The sequence below is a fragment of the Hypanus sabinus genome, assembly GCF_030144855.1.
Source record: "Hypanus sabinus isolate sHypSab1 chromosome X2 unlocalized genomic scaffold, sHypSab1.hap1 SUPER_X2_unloc_17, whole genome shotgun sequence".
NCBI classification, from domain to species: Eukaryota; Metazoa; Chordata; class Chondrichthyes; order Myliobatiformes; family Dasyatidae; genus Hypanus; species Hypanus sabinus.
The window spans coordinates 535,755-550,701 of NW_026778987.1; positions in this window are offsets into that span (position 1 = coordinate 535,755).

The window sequence follows — 14,947 nt, forward strand, 5'->3', positions numbered from 1 at the left end:
TTGGCAAAAGAACCATTAGCTGAATTAATTAGAACAGATTCAGATATTGGCGGTTTTAGAGTTAATCAAGAAGAATATAAGATCAATTTATTTGCTGATGATGTTTTGATTTATTTAACAAACCCATTACAATCTTTGCAAAGATTATTTTTAAATTGGAAGAATACGGGAAAGTATCAGGGTATAAATTAAATTGGGATAAAAGTGAAATTTTACCCCTTACCAAACGAAATTATATTCAATGTCGATTAGTAACTCAATTTTGATGCTCAATAAATGGGATAAAATATTTAGGTATCAGAGTTGACAATGATGTAAAAAATTTATATAAACAAAATTATTTCCCATTATTAAAAAAAAATAAAAGAGGATCTTGATAAATGGATGATGTTACCAATAACATTAATAGGTAGAGTTAATGCTGTAAAAATGAATATATTCCATAGATTGCAATATTTATTCCAAACTTTACCAATACAATTACCGCAGAAGTTTTTTCAAGAACTAAATAAATATGTAAGGAAATTTCTTTGGAAAGGAAAGATGTCAAGAATATCATTGGAAAAATTGAGATGTAAATTTGATTTAGGAGGGTTACAACTTCCAAATTTTAAGAATTATGATAAAGCAAATCAACTTAGATTTATTGCATCTTTTTTGATGAAAAAAAAACCGGCATGGATTAGAATAAAATTAGATAATATAGCAGAAAACATACCAGAAGATTTTACATATAAATGGGAATCCAAATTGATACGGGAAAAAAAAGAATCTCCTATATTAAGACACTTGATTGATTTATGGAATAAGGTAAATATGGACGATAAGATAAAGAAATCTTTATTAGCAAAAACAAACTTTAATTCAAAATAGGCTTATTCTTTTTACAATGGATAATAAACTTTTACATAATTGGTTCCAAAAGGGGATTAAATATATACGTAATTGTTTTGAAGGGGGTATATTGATGTTGTTTGATGAATGAAAAAATAAATATAAAATATCAAACAACACTCTTTTCTCTTATTTTCAATTAAAGGACAATTTACGAGAAAAGCTGGGTCAAACAATGTTGATGCCAAAACTTAGTGAAATAGAAATATTAATTCAAAAAGGAAAAATTTAAAAAATTACATCTTGTATGTACAATTTGATTCAAAAACAGACTAAATCTGGAATTCATAAATCAAGACAAAAATGGGAAACTGATTTGAATGTTAAAATTGTTGGAAAAAGCTGGTCAAGATTATGTTCTGATAGTATGATAAATACAATAAATGTTCAAATCAGATTAATACAATATAATTTTTACATCAATTATATATAACACCACAGAAAATAAATAGATTAAATTCAAATATGTCTGACCAATGCTTTCGATGTAATCAAGAAATTGGTACTTTTTTACATTCTACTTGGTCTTGTTTTAAAATTCAACCATTTTCGATATATCTGACTTTTATTGGAACAAAGTACTCCCAAATAGTTCAATATTATTTTTATTAGGAGATATTGAAGGGACAATACTGAAAATTAAATTGAATAAGTATCAGAAAAAAATTATATATATTGTATTGGCAGTAGCTAAAAAAGTTATCGCAATTACTTGGAATTCTGAGTTATATTTAACTATGGATCAATGGAATAATGAAATATATAGTTGTATTCCACTTGAAAAAATTACATATAATCTAAGAAATGAATATGATATATTTTTAAAAATTTGGCTCCCATACCTACAAAAGAGATTAAATATATAGGTCCTTTGAAGATAAAATTATAATGTAATTGGGGAAAGTAAGTATAAATATTAAAATTATTTTGAACTCCATGGAGCATGTGGGTATCCTCCAATATCGAGGCAATATTTTTCTTCTTTATTTCTTTCTTTAGATAAGGGTTAAGGTGGGGAGGGGGAGGATTAATATTATTTTTCTTTTTCTTACTAATTTTTCATTACATTTATTCTTTGTAATTTTCTAAAAAAAATAATAAATAAATAAAAAGAGCATCTCAGTAATCCAACAGCCCACTCACCTTTGCTACCCTTTATGTTATTTCCTTATGTTTAACACAATTATTACGTGCTTTTTCCAGCTCAAACTGTGAATTGATCTAAAGTTAGTCCCATAATTTAATCGTTTTTAATTGAAAACTATCTACCCTCGCAAAGATTGTACTGAAGACTGCATTTGATTTTTCTTCAGCCTTGTACGCTTCACATTGAAATAGTATGTGTTTCGACGGTTTCATAATGACAAAATGTACACGACACAGAATGAAGTTTTCCAATTAGTTACAAGGCATAATTAAGCATAGTGTGGATATTTCTGTCATGTGAATATCATTCCTTCACTTGTTTTAAGCCCTTCTTCTATAAACCCAACAGGTTTATGTATTCTGGAAAGGTGTCTGACTTTACGTCCATTATCCTACGTCTTGCCATAAGCCCCTAATTCTTAACACTACCAACCTTTTAGCTTCTAATTTGCTAAGTGGAAGGTTCGTATCCACAGCTTAACATTTAACAGCTTTTGGTGCTAAACAGTCAACATCATCATTTCCCTCAACACTGTGATATGCAGGCCCCATAATGTGCAGACATATAAATCAAACTTTATATACGAAATACCGTTTGACAAGTTTCCAACAGTCAATCTGACCTACTGCCAGAATGACCTGTTTAAGACTCATCAAAACCGAAATATATTCTGAGCAAATTATAAGGACCAATTTCTTCCATCCACTGTAAGCCTAAACTGTTGGCAAAGAATTCTGCCTTCTATGCTGATAAATGGCTATAAGTCATTTCTTTATCATTATCTCAATTCAGGCACACAAAAACAGCCACACCAACATCGCCAGTTAAATTATCTTTTGATTCATCTGTAAAAATGGTTACTGTATGATAATAACTTTCATTAATATACTGATGACCAACAGACTCTCAGGCAGAACCGAATCCGATCGTGTAAACTAAAATCAACTGAAGTCATTGGAAAAAACAAGGTGGGGTTACAGAGAAAGCTACAGTGGGACATACTGTACCATCAGATACACCCATATTCGCAGCGTGGTAAGAACCCAGCCACCCAAAACAAAAAACACTCTTCTAGTGATGTCCCCCACTGTCCTCCAGCGCACCTTTAACAGGATGATCATTTCCTTGACCCGCAAATTAATCCAGTATGTTGACATCAACTTGAACCTCTGTTACTTTGAGGGCAATTGTCCCACTGCAATCAGTAAAGCCAAAACAGGAGACAACATTACCGCACCAGAACACAAACTAAAAAGTCGGTAATTGTATCACATACAAACATTTTTAATTTGAAGATGAAGGTGATCCACAAGCCACACATACATAATCAAGAACAGATCAAATTCAACAAATATAATTGGTCAACAAAGATTTTCATGTTGCACCCAAGAATACCCACATAGATGTCTGAGGAGATTTAAAGCTCCTTTACATTTATCAATTATTTTACTGATAGGTGCTTCCACGTCAGCCTATTATCCATCCACATACTGAGAAATCTTACCACTGACACTTCCTCGAGACATTAATCCTGTAAGTTAAAATCAAGTGCAAGTCTATTAATGGTGTTTGTAAACCACATAATGTGTTTTAACGACTGAAAGCTTACAATCCTCATCAATCTGCCCACTGTTTGATCCATTAATTGTAAATTGCAGTTAATACCTCAAATCCATAAAGCTAAGTCATCTGTATATTGTGATTTACCCAGGGAATCCCATTTTCCCATCTCAGAAAAAATATCATTAATCATAATATTAAATAATGAAGGGCTACAAATACTGCCTTGTGGGATTCCATTCTCTATCTCATAGACACAAACATGCCAACCGTTACTTGGACAGTCCATACAAAAAAAAACTCAGAAAAATTATACAATGTCCCCCTTACTCCTAATTTAATCAAAAGTCCTTTCTTCCGTATCATTTCCCTTTTCAGTCTCAAGAAATACTGCTATTACAACATCTTTATTTAATTGTGCTTTCCGAATATCATCTTCCAAACCTAAAACTGAATCTAATGTCATTTCACACTTCCAAAATCCACTCTAATAAAACACTTTATCACCACTCTTTCCAAACTATAACTCAAGCGTTTGATTACTATACATTCCATAAGTTTACATAAATGAGACTTTCACGATATAGGCCCTTAACTAGAAGGATCAAATGGGGATCTGACAGGTTTTCAGGCACTACTATTTCCATTTTCCATGAGGAAAGTAGATGCACAATTCAAATATTTAATATTTTACAAATGCGAATTATATACAATTACAATTTCAAATATCATTCTTTCCTGGAGACACCTGACCTGCATTATTAATAGACTTCTTAAATTCATACAAAGAAATCTCTCCATCGGTGATACAATCATTGCTACAGCTGACTTCCAGCACATCAGGGTATTCACTGAAAAATATATCCCTGCATTGTTTAACTTCTTCACTTAAATTATCCTGATTATGAATCTCAGCAAATGACCCAGCCAGTAACACAACCTTCCCTGTTTCAGTAACCATCATTTTGCCCTCAATAATCAACACAGGAATATTATGATCCCCACAAATCCCCCCATTTTCTAAATCATATCCCAAACAATTCCAAGTTTGATATCCCTTCCAATATTATATCCATATAACCTCCAGTAAATCACCTACTTCCTCACCACGTCCTTTGCCCTTTTATTGTTAATAATGTAACTCGGAGACTGATGCACCATCACATAAAAACTCACATTTCTCCCAATTTGCTTCCTGTCCCGTTATAAATCCAAATCCAAACTCATAAAGACAGGAAGGCTGACTGACGTTCACATAAACCAATCACCCTCTGAGTTCCCATTTGAGCGACAGGCACTGCAGCCAATGACAGCAGGGGTCAGTGTGAAATCTGAGCTACGATAGGCTGGAGGAAATCGGCCCATGACCAGCCCCTCCTCTTCCGCTCCATCGCCATGGCGGAGATCAGCGAGTCGCTTCTGTCGGTGTCGCCGGCCTCGGCGCCCACAAGGACGGGTGTGATTCCCCTTCGCGCCTCGGTGGGTCTGTTTCGGTGGCGTCTGTGGTGGCTGACAAAACATGCTTCGACAGGGAGCGAGCGAGGACATTGACTACAACTCCCAGAAGGCCCCACTGATGACGTTGTGGTGTTGTTTAGGGGTAAGGGATAAAACCAAAATGGAGGAAAATGTAATGCATTACGTTTTCTGTACTGTGTCGTGCCTTCAATAAACAATTAAACTAAAAGAGAGATTCCAGCGAGAAATAGATAGAACACAGAACTATACAGCACAGTACAGGCCTTTCGGCCCACAATGTTGTGCCGACCCTTAAACTCTGCCTCCCTAAGCTTAACTTCCTCCATATACCTGTTTAGTAGACTCTTAAACTTCACTAGTGTATCTGCCTCCACCACTGACTCGGGCAGTGCATTCCACGCACCAACCACTCTCTGAGTATAAAATCTTCCTCTAATATCCCCCCTTGAACGTCCCTCCCCTTACCTTAAAGCCATGTCCTCTCGTATTGAGCAGTGGCGCCCTGGGGAAGAGGCGCTGGCTGTCCACTCTGTCTATTCCCCTTAATATCAACTATACCTCTATCATTTCTCCTCTCATCAGCCTTCTCTCCAGAGAGTAAAGCCTTAGCTCCCTTAATCTCTGATCATAATCCATACTCTCTAAACCACACAGCATTCTGGTAAATCTCCTCTGTACCCTTTTCAGTGCTTCCACAACCTTCTTATAGTGAGGTGATCAGAACTGGACAGAGTACTGCAAGTGTGGCACAACCAGAGTTTTACAGAGCTGCATCATTACATCGTGACTCTTAAACTCTATCCCTCGACTTATAAACGCTAACACCCCATAAGCTTTCTCAACTACTTTGTCTACCTGTGAGGCAACTTTCAGGGATCTGTGTACATGTAGCCCCAGATCCTTCTGCTCCTTCACACTTCCAAGTATCCTGCCATTTACTTTGTACTCTGCCTTGGAGTTTGTACTTCCAAAGTGTACCACCTCACACTTCTCCAGGTTGAACTCTATCTGCCTCTTCTCAGCCCACTCCTGCATCCTATCAATGTTTTTCTGCAATCTTTGACAATCCTCTTCTCTATCTGCAACATCACCAACCTTTGTGTCTTCTGCAAACTTGCCAACCCATCCTTCTACTCCCACATCCCGGTCGTTAATAAAAATCACGAAAATTAGGGATCCCAGAATTGAAACTTGTGGGACACCACTAGTCACAACCCTCCAATCCGAGTGTACACCCTCCACCACAACTCTCTTTCTGCCGGCAAGCCAATACTGAATCCACCTGGTCAAACATTCCTGGGTCCCAGACCTTCTGATTTTATGAATAAGCCTACCGTGTGGAACCTTGTCAAATGCATTACTAAAATCCATGTAGATCACATCCACTGCACTACCCTCATCTATATGCCTGGTCACCTCTTAAAAAATCTCCATCAGGCTTGTTAGACATGATCTTCCCTTCAGAAAGCCATGCTGACTGTCACTGATCAGACCATGGTTCTCTAAATGCCATCCACCTCTGCGTGTTTCCCATTCCCCAGTGTACTACGACAGGTATATGTAGCCTCAGGTCCCCCGGGCGGGAGGGGGCAAGAGAGCAAATGCTCCGGGGGCCCTGGCCTTCATCGTATGGGGGGGGGGGGGGAGAAGGTCTGCCACCCCTGTGGTGAGGCGCCTTGGTGGCTGAGGTGGGGCATTTATTTCCTGTCTCAGGAAATCTCTGAGTTCTGCCCTCAGGCAGTTTCAGGTAAGGGAGGTGCAGAGGTTGGGTTGGTGTGGGCATAATCTGGCTGGGTGGGGCGGTCTGGGTGGTCTTGTTGCAGCTAGATTTGCCCCTGTAATGCAGAGAACGAAGTGAGATTGGGGAGAAAGACGGGGGAGTGGGGAGAGGAAAGAAGGGGGAGTGGGGCCTGTGAGAGAGAGGGCAATAGAAGAGAGAAGGGAGTGTGGGGACCGGGAGAGAGACGGGGAGTGGATATGAAGAGACGGGGGTAGTAAAAGAGAAAAGGGATTGTAGGGGGAAAGAGAGAGAGAGAGAAGGGAGAGTGTGGATTGAAAGAGGTAGAAGTCCGAGTGGGGAGATGAAGAGAGATGAGGAAGAATAGGGAATAAGTGACGAGTAAGGGCAAGTGTGTTGTGGAAGAGGGATTCCGGAGAAAGGGGAGTACAACAGTGTCACTCCACTCTTCAGGAAGCGAGAGAGGCAGAGGGAAGAGGGATTCCGGAGAAAGGGGAGTACAACAGTGTCACTCCACTCTTCAGGAAGCGAGAGAGGCAGAGGGAAGGAAACTGAAGGCCAGTTGGTCTGACCTCAGTGTTTGAGAAGATGTTGCATTCGATTGTTAAGGATGATGTCTCAGTGCTCTTTGGGCAAATGATAAAAAGGGCCGTAGTCAGCATAGTTTCCTGACAAATCTGTTGAAATTCATTGAAGAAATAACAAGCGGGATCGACAAAAGACAATCGGTTGATGTTGTGTGTTTTGAATTTCAGGCCTTTAAAAAGGTGGCAGACATGAGGCTGTTTAACACGCTACGAGCCCATGGTATTACAGAAAGAGCCCAGCACAGATAAAGCAGTGGCTGATTGACAGGAGGCAGAATGTGTGAATAAATGGAGCGTTTTCTGTCTGGCTGCAGATGTCCAGTGGCATTCCACAGGGGTCTGTGATGGGACCCATTCTTCTCTGCTATATGGCAATGACTTGGATGATGTATTTGATGGTTTTGCTGCAAAATCTGCAGAGGACATGAACAGAGATGGAGGGAAAGGTAGTTCTGAGGACGTAGAGAGGCCACAGAAGGAGCTAGACAGATTAGGATTGGAAACGGCAGATGGTATACAGAGCATTCATTTCATGAGGACTAAAAGGTAAAAGTAGGGACGAAATGTTGAAACATTAAAAAGCTCTGGTGAGGCCTCACTTGTAGTATTTTGAGCAGGTTTGAGCTGCTTGTCTTAGAAAGCATGTGCTGAATCTCGAGGGGGTTCAGAGGTGGGGCACGAAAATGGTTCCAGTATTGAACAGGTTGTCATATCACCATTGATGTCTCTGGGCCAGAATTCAGAAAAATAAGGGGTGAACTCGTTGAAGGAGGAGCCTTGATAGAGTGGATGTGGGCAGGGTTTTTCCTGTGATTGGTGGGTCTAAGACCGGATGAGACATGAGGGCATCCTGTTAGAACGGAAATGAGGAGGAGTTTCTTTAGCCAGAGTGGAGAATCTATGGGATTCTTTGCCACAGGCAGTGGTGGAGGCCGAGTCTCTCTGTACATTTACTACAGATGGTCATATATTACTGATTGTTCAGGGTGTTAAAGGATACGGGGAGAAGACAGGAGATTGGGTCTGTTGCGAAATTGGATCAACCAGGATGATATGCTGATATATTGAAACAGAGTGGATGGGCCGAATGTCCTAACCTGCTCCAGCACCTCATGGTCTTATGGACTTTCTGCCTTTTGAACACTTCTGTCTCTTTGGGATGTGTATATCCTGCGCTTTCTGAATTGCTTACCGAAATTCCACCCATTCTTGCTTTGACGTTATCGGTGCCAAAGGTCTTTTCCAATCACTTTTGGCCAGCTCCTCTCTCAGGCCTCTGCAGTTTCCTTCATTCCACTGCAACACTGCATCTCCGTTGTGCTTCCCCTTCTCAAATTGCAAATTCAATCCCGGTTCATTGCATCACACCCTAACCAGAATAGCAGATCCCTTAGTGCAGTGGTCCCCAGCCACCAGGCCGCAATGCATGTTCTACTGGGCCGCGAGGAACCGAAATGATTTGGCGATAGTGGGTTTAACCACGAGCTGCTCTCTGAAGCCACCTCGCAGGCATTCTAGAAATTCTCCCCCGGGGCATCCAGCAGCAACCGGGCTTTCCCAATCTATTTGTGTACTGAAATCCCACATGACTATTGTAACGTTGACCCGCTGACTTGCATTTTCTATCTCCCGTTGTAGTTTGTAGACTACGTCCTTACTACTGTTTGGGGGTCTGCACATACCTTCCACCAGGATTTCTTTGCACTTGCAGTTCCTCAGCTCTCCCCACAGCGACTCAGCACCTTCCGACCCTATGCCAGCTCTTTCTGATGGTTTGATTTTGTTATGTTTACCAACAGGGCCACGCTGTCAGTGATGCCCACAACCTCATGTATGCCAGTCTGCAGCTCTTCCTCCTCGTCAGTTTGCACAATGCGCGCATTCAAATGTAATACCTTCAGTCCTGTGTTCAGCCTTTTAGATTCTGTGCGTCTTTTCCATCGCAACTCATCCTGTCGACTGCCAGGTTGCCCGATCAGCAGCCTTTCATTGCCAGCAGTCTCACAACATACTGTCTCTGTCTACAAACCAACGACCTCATCCTCGGCGGTAGCACATCGGTTCCCAAACCCCTTACCTAACTCACAAAATTTCTTTTCAGGGCCTGCTGACATTTTTAACTGTCATTGGTGCCAATACTTACCAACAAGTCTGGTTGCTCGCCCTCCCCCTTTAGAATGCCAGGGACCTGATCGGAGTCATCCCTGTCCCTGGCAGCTGGACACATCTCACCATCCGGGTGACTCTATCGCCAGCACAGAACCGCTGGTCGGTGGTTGACAACAGGAGGGACTCTAACCCTGTTACGGCGGAGGGAGGATCGGGTGAGAGTTAATGTTCTGGAAATGGAGGGGTTGCCTCATCGATCAGAGGGAATGAAAGGTTGGAGAGGCTTCAGTTGTTTCCTCTGTAGCGATGGGGGCTGAGGGGAGACCAGAGGCAGACCGAGGCTGAGTAGAGATCTGAGAGAAGAGAACCGACATCGTTTGTTCACCAGGTGAATATCTCAATTCCCAGAGGATTTCAATGTGAGCGTGGGACAGTTCAGAGATGATATTTACCTGTGCCCCAGTACTCAATTCTGCTCCACAGTTCGTTCGTGTTCTCTCTCTCTCTCTCTCTCTCTCTCTCTCTCTCTCTCTCTCTCTTTATAAATATACAATTCCTCATCTCATCTTTTCCTCATCCATACTCTTTTGCACCTTCCCACTCCCCACTCCTTCCTCCAAACATTCTTCCCGACACAGTCACTAACCTGCATCTTTCCCTTATTGTCTCTTACTCCGTTTATGCCTAACCTTTCGCTTGCCTCTCGTTTACTCCCCAATTCCCCCTTTGCTGTAGCTTGCTGTCTCCGCCACCCACCCGTCCAGACCAGCACCCCTCCCTCACCCCGCACTGTGATGACGGTTTTACACACTCAGTGGATTACAGATGTTGTATAATTTCTCGTCGGTTGGAAAGATTCAATGTTCTCTCAGAAGATAAAGGCTTGTGGTTTCTGGGAGAGGCCTGTTTGTTTCCGTTTAGTGTGCTGCAGAATAGGCGGTGGAGGAGTGTGGAGAAGGGGGAGAGAGGGTAATTGAGGATGTAAGAGAGGGGGAAGAAGAGGGGAAAGGAGAGGGGTAGAGAGAAGGGAAAGAGAGAGGGAGAGAGTGACAGGCACAGAGAATGGGGGGGGAGAGGAGAGAGAGTACGAGAGAGTGACAGGCAGAGTTAGGGTGGGGGGAGAGAGAAGAGAAGAGGAGAGATGAACGTAAATTGGGACATTTGCTTTAAATGAATCAAGGTACAGTGATATCTTTTGATTCGCATCCCGTCTATAAAGAGCAATTCATCACCTCGAGACTGGGAGTGCGGGGTCGCGAAATGTGAGGGGGCAATTAATTAACAACGAATCATACAGACCAATTAATCACAACACTGGATTAGGCAGATTGTGAAGTTAGTGGTCCATCTCTCAGGAAGTCAGAATGTTCGACGTTTGTGGGGTCTTTGATAATGCGGACTGTTTTATTGAGGCAGAGAGATGTGTAAACAGTGTTCACAGTTTCCATGATGTACTGAACTTGTTCACAGCTCTCTGCAGTGTTTCCGGTGGTGGTCAGTGCTGTTGCCGTGACAACACGACTAGTTTCCGCACAGGATGTGTTCTGTAAAAATAGATGATGATCGTCCAGGAGGAGCCGATTTTCTTCAGCCTCTGGAAGAAACAGAGATGCCGCTGAGCTCTCTTGGCGATAGTGTCCTTGTGGCTGGACAAGGACAGGCTGTCAGTGGTGTTCACTCTCAGGAGATTGGAGCTCTCAACCCCCTTATCCTCTGCTGTTGATGTAAACAGGAATGTCTGCATCGCCCCGGCTGACTTCCTGTTGTCAGTAACCAGCTCTATTGTATTGGTGAAATGGAGGGGGTGGGGAGTGTTGATACCAGGTCACAAAGCTCTCCAGCTCCGACACGACACGCGGGTGGAGAAGGTTTACAGGAGTAAATTCCAACCGTGTGAAAACAGCACTGGCTCTGTGAACACGGGTGGATCTGTCCAGACGGACTGAAGGGTCTATTTACGCGCTTTCCCCGAATCTCGTCCTTCTCTCTCACTTTTCTCACTCTCACCTTCCTCTCTCTAGTCTCTCTCCGCTTCTCCTCTCTCATCCCAAACTCTACTATCCCTCCTCCTCACTCTCCTCTATTACTCCCCACTCCCTCCGCCTTACACCACGCTCACACTGACCCCTCACCCTCTGCTTACTCCCTACCTTCCTGAATCCTGCATCACTCATATGAAACATATTCCTCCCGCGTCCTCCTCATCCAGCCGAAAGGCTTTATCTGCTGTCGCTTCCGCAGGACACGGATTTACTCAAATTCCGGTGACTCTGATTCACTGTCAAACCCTCAGCGGAGAGGGTGGGAGAGGGCGAGGGGAAATATCAGGACATTGGGAAGAGGGAGAAACAGTTGAGGGAATTGGGAAGGGGGCGAGGGAGGAGGGAGATTAAGGGACGACGAGATGTGGGAAGAAGTAAGTGTGTAGAAGGAAGAGAGATAGAATGGGTGAAGAGCTCGGGGGAAGTTGAGAAGCAGGAGATACCGGGAGAGCAAGTTCACTCTCACCCTCTCCATCTCCCTCTCCCTATACGTCTCTCTCTCTCACTCCCACTCCTTTCTCTCTCTCCCTCTCCCCCTCTCTCTCTCTCAAACTCCCTCTGTCTCTCTCCCGCTCCTCTTCTCTCCCCCTCTCCCTCACTCTCCTCTCTCTCTCTCTCACTCTCTCTCCACACCCCCTCTCTCCCCCTCTATTTCCCTCTCCCTCTCACTCTCTCTGACTCTCTCACTCCCTCTCTCGCTGTCTGTGTCTGTCCCTCTCACTCACTCTCTCCCCATCCTCTCTCTGTTCCTTACTCGCGCTCTCTCTCACTCTGTTCCTCTCCCTCTATCTCTCTCCCTCTCTCTGCTTCTCCCTCTCCCCCCGTTCGTCTCTCTCTGTGTCTCTCTCTGCCTCTCTCTGTCACCCCCTCTCTCTGTTCCTCACACGCTGTCTCTCTCACTCTCTGTTCCTCTCTCCCACTCTCTCTCTCTCTCTCTTTCTCTCTCTCTCTCTCTCTCTCTCTCTCTCTGTTTCTCTCTGTCTCTCTCCCTCTCTCTCCCCCCCTCTTTGGCCTTCCCTCTCTCCCCCTCTCTCTGTCACCCCCTCTCTCTGTTCCTCACACGCTGTCGCTCTCACTCTCTCTCTGTCTCTCTCTCCGTCACTCTCTGTTCCTCTCTCTCTGTCTCTCTCCCTCCCTCTCCCCCTTCTCCCTCTCACTCTCAGTGTACTATAAAGGCACGGATGGAGGAAAAGATATGCAGTCTGGGAACAAGGCGGAGCAGGGGTCACTGACCAAAGCCAATGCCGATACAATTAATTGCTGACTTGGTCAGTTTCACTCCTCGCTCTCCATCTCTGTCTAACTGTCCGTGGCGGACAGATGTGACAGAGGTGAGGAGAGAAAGAGAGTGAGGTAGAGATATGTTAAGAGACAAAGGGTAGACTATGGGGGAGAGAATGGGACAGTGCGGGTAGGTAGGTTGAAGAGGGTGAGAGTGGGATGAGCGAGTGGGTGCAGTGAGAGAGGGTGAAGAGAGGCACCGAGGGAAGGGGGAAGGAAGCTGGAGGCTAAGAACGTGAGCAGCGATAGAGGGTGGGCAGGCAGAGAGGGAGAACCATTTTATGTGAAATCTGAGCAAACAAGAGAAGAAGAGCGGGAACAGGGGTGGGAAGGAAGGAGTGGACCAGCGTGAAAGTGGGAGAGATGGAGAGGGCTGGAGTGGAGGAGAGTGTGGGAGTGATTGCGAGAGTAATACAGGGGAGAGGTGTGTGTGTGTGTGTGTGAGAGAGAGAGAGAGAGTGATAAAGGGGGAGACAGAGAGACTGCAATGAACAGTTGGGGTGAGAGAGGGACAGAGAGAGTGAGCACGTGGGAGAGATGGGTAAGAATGGAGGAAGGGAGAGATGTGCAGGAAATGGGAAAAGAAAGGGGCAGAGAGGAGGAGGTGTAACGGAGAACACAAAATGCTGGAGGAACTCAGCAGTTCAGGCAACCTCTATGGAAAATAATAAAGAGTGGACGTGTCGGACCGAGATCAGCAAGCTGAGAGGATTCTATCAGTGGGGAGTAGGAACTGTCGAGGATGCTGCGGGATTGTTTGTCAGATTACAGTAAGTGAGAAGTACAATATATAATGAAAAACACAATCCCAAGTCTAAAACAAAGAGTGAAAGAATTGATAAAGGAACAAGTGATACGAACAATCTACTAAACAAATGTAAACAGAGCACAGAATCATTGATCTGAGAGAGGGGGTGTAGAGAGGATGAGGGGAAGAGTGGGTGAGACTTGAGAGGGGTGGAGAAAGGGGAAAAGGGAAGGGTAGAGTGAGGAAAGAGAGGGGTGAGAGTGAAAGAAAGAGAACGTGGGGAGAGAGGATTCAAGTGTAGGAGAGTGAGGTATATTGGGGAGGAAAGAGTGAAGCAGAAAGTTGCGGGAGTGTGAGGAGAGAGTGTGGAAGAGGGGAGGAGAGTGAGTGAGAGAGGAGAGAGTTGAGAGAGGGGAGGGAGAGAAGAGAATGGTAAGGAGTAAAAGAGGTTTGTAGGCTAGAGAGTGGGGAGGGGGGAGGGACAGAAATGGATGTGTATGGAGTGGGAGGTGCCTCACCTCATCTTGCCCTGATGACGGATTCTGCTTTTCCTTTTGCTAAGGCAGACGTTGATGGACTTTCGATCGGTCAGGACATGAAAGGATACAAGGCGAAGGCAGGAAAATGGAGCTGAGAGGGAAAATGGATTTACCGTGATGAAGTGGCAGAGCAGTTTTGATGGGCCAAATGGCCTAATTCTGCTCCTGTCTCTCATGGTCTTATGGTCCAAGAGCAGCCTCTCATTCAATTAGAGCAAGAGCAATGAACTGGTTCTGGACTTTGGAGGAGGAAACAGGAACCCATGAGGCAATCCTCATCGGGGCTCAAAGGTGGAGACCTTCAGCAAATTTAAATTCCACAGTGTCAACATTTCAGAGGATCTGTTCCGAGCCCGGGACACAAGTGCAATTACACGAAAGCAGGAACTGTCTGTTCCTGCTCAGAAGCTTGAATGGATTCAGAATGACATCTAAAACCCTGACAAACTTGGACAGATGTGTGGTGGGGAGCATGTTCAGAGGTTGCATCATGGCCTGGTATGGAAACACCAAAGCCCCTGAAAGGAAAATCCGATTAGAAATAGTGGATATGGCCCAGCACATCACGGGTAAAACTCTCCTTACAACTGAGCACATCTCTGAGGGCTGCTGTCACAGGAAATCAGCATCCATCATCAAGGACCCCCACCACCCAGGCCATGCTCTCTCCTCAATGCTGCCATCAGGAAGAAGGTGCATGAGCCTCAGGAGCCTCAACCCCAGGTTCAGGAACAGTTATTACACTCAACCAACAGGTCCTAAAAAAGAGGGGATAATTTTACTCAAATTAACTTGCCCCATCACTAAACCATTCCCACAACCG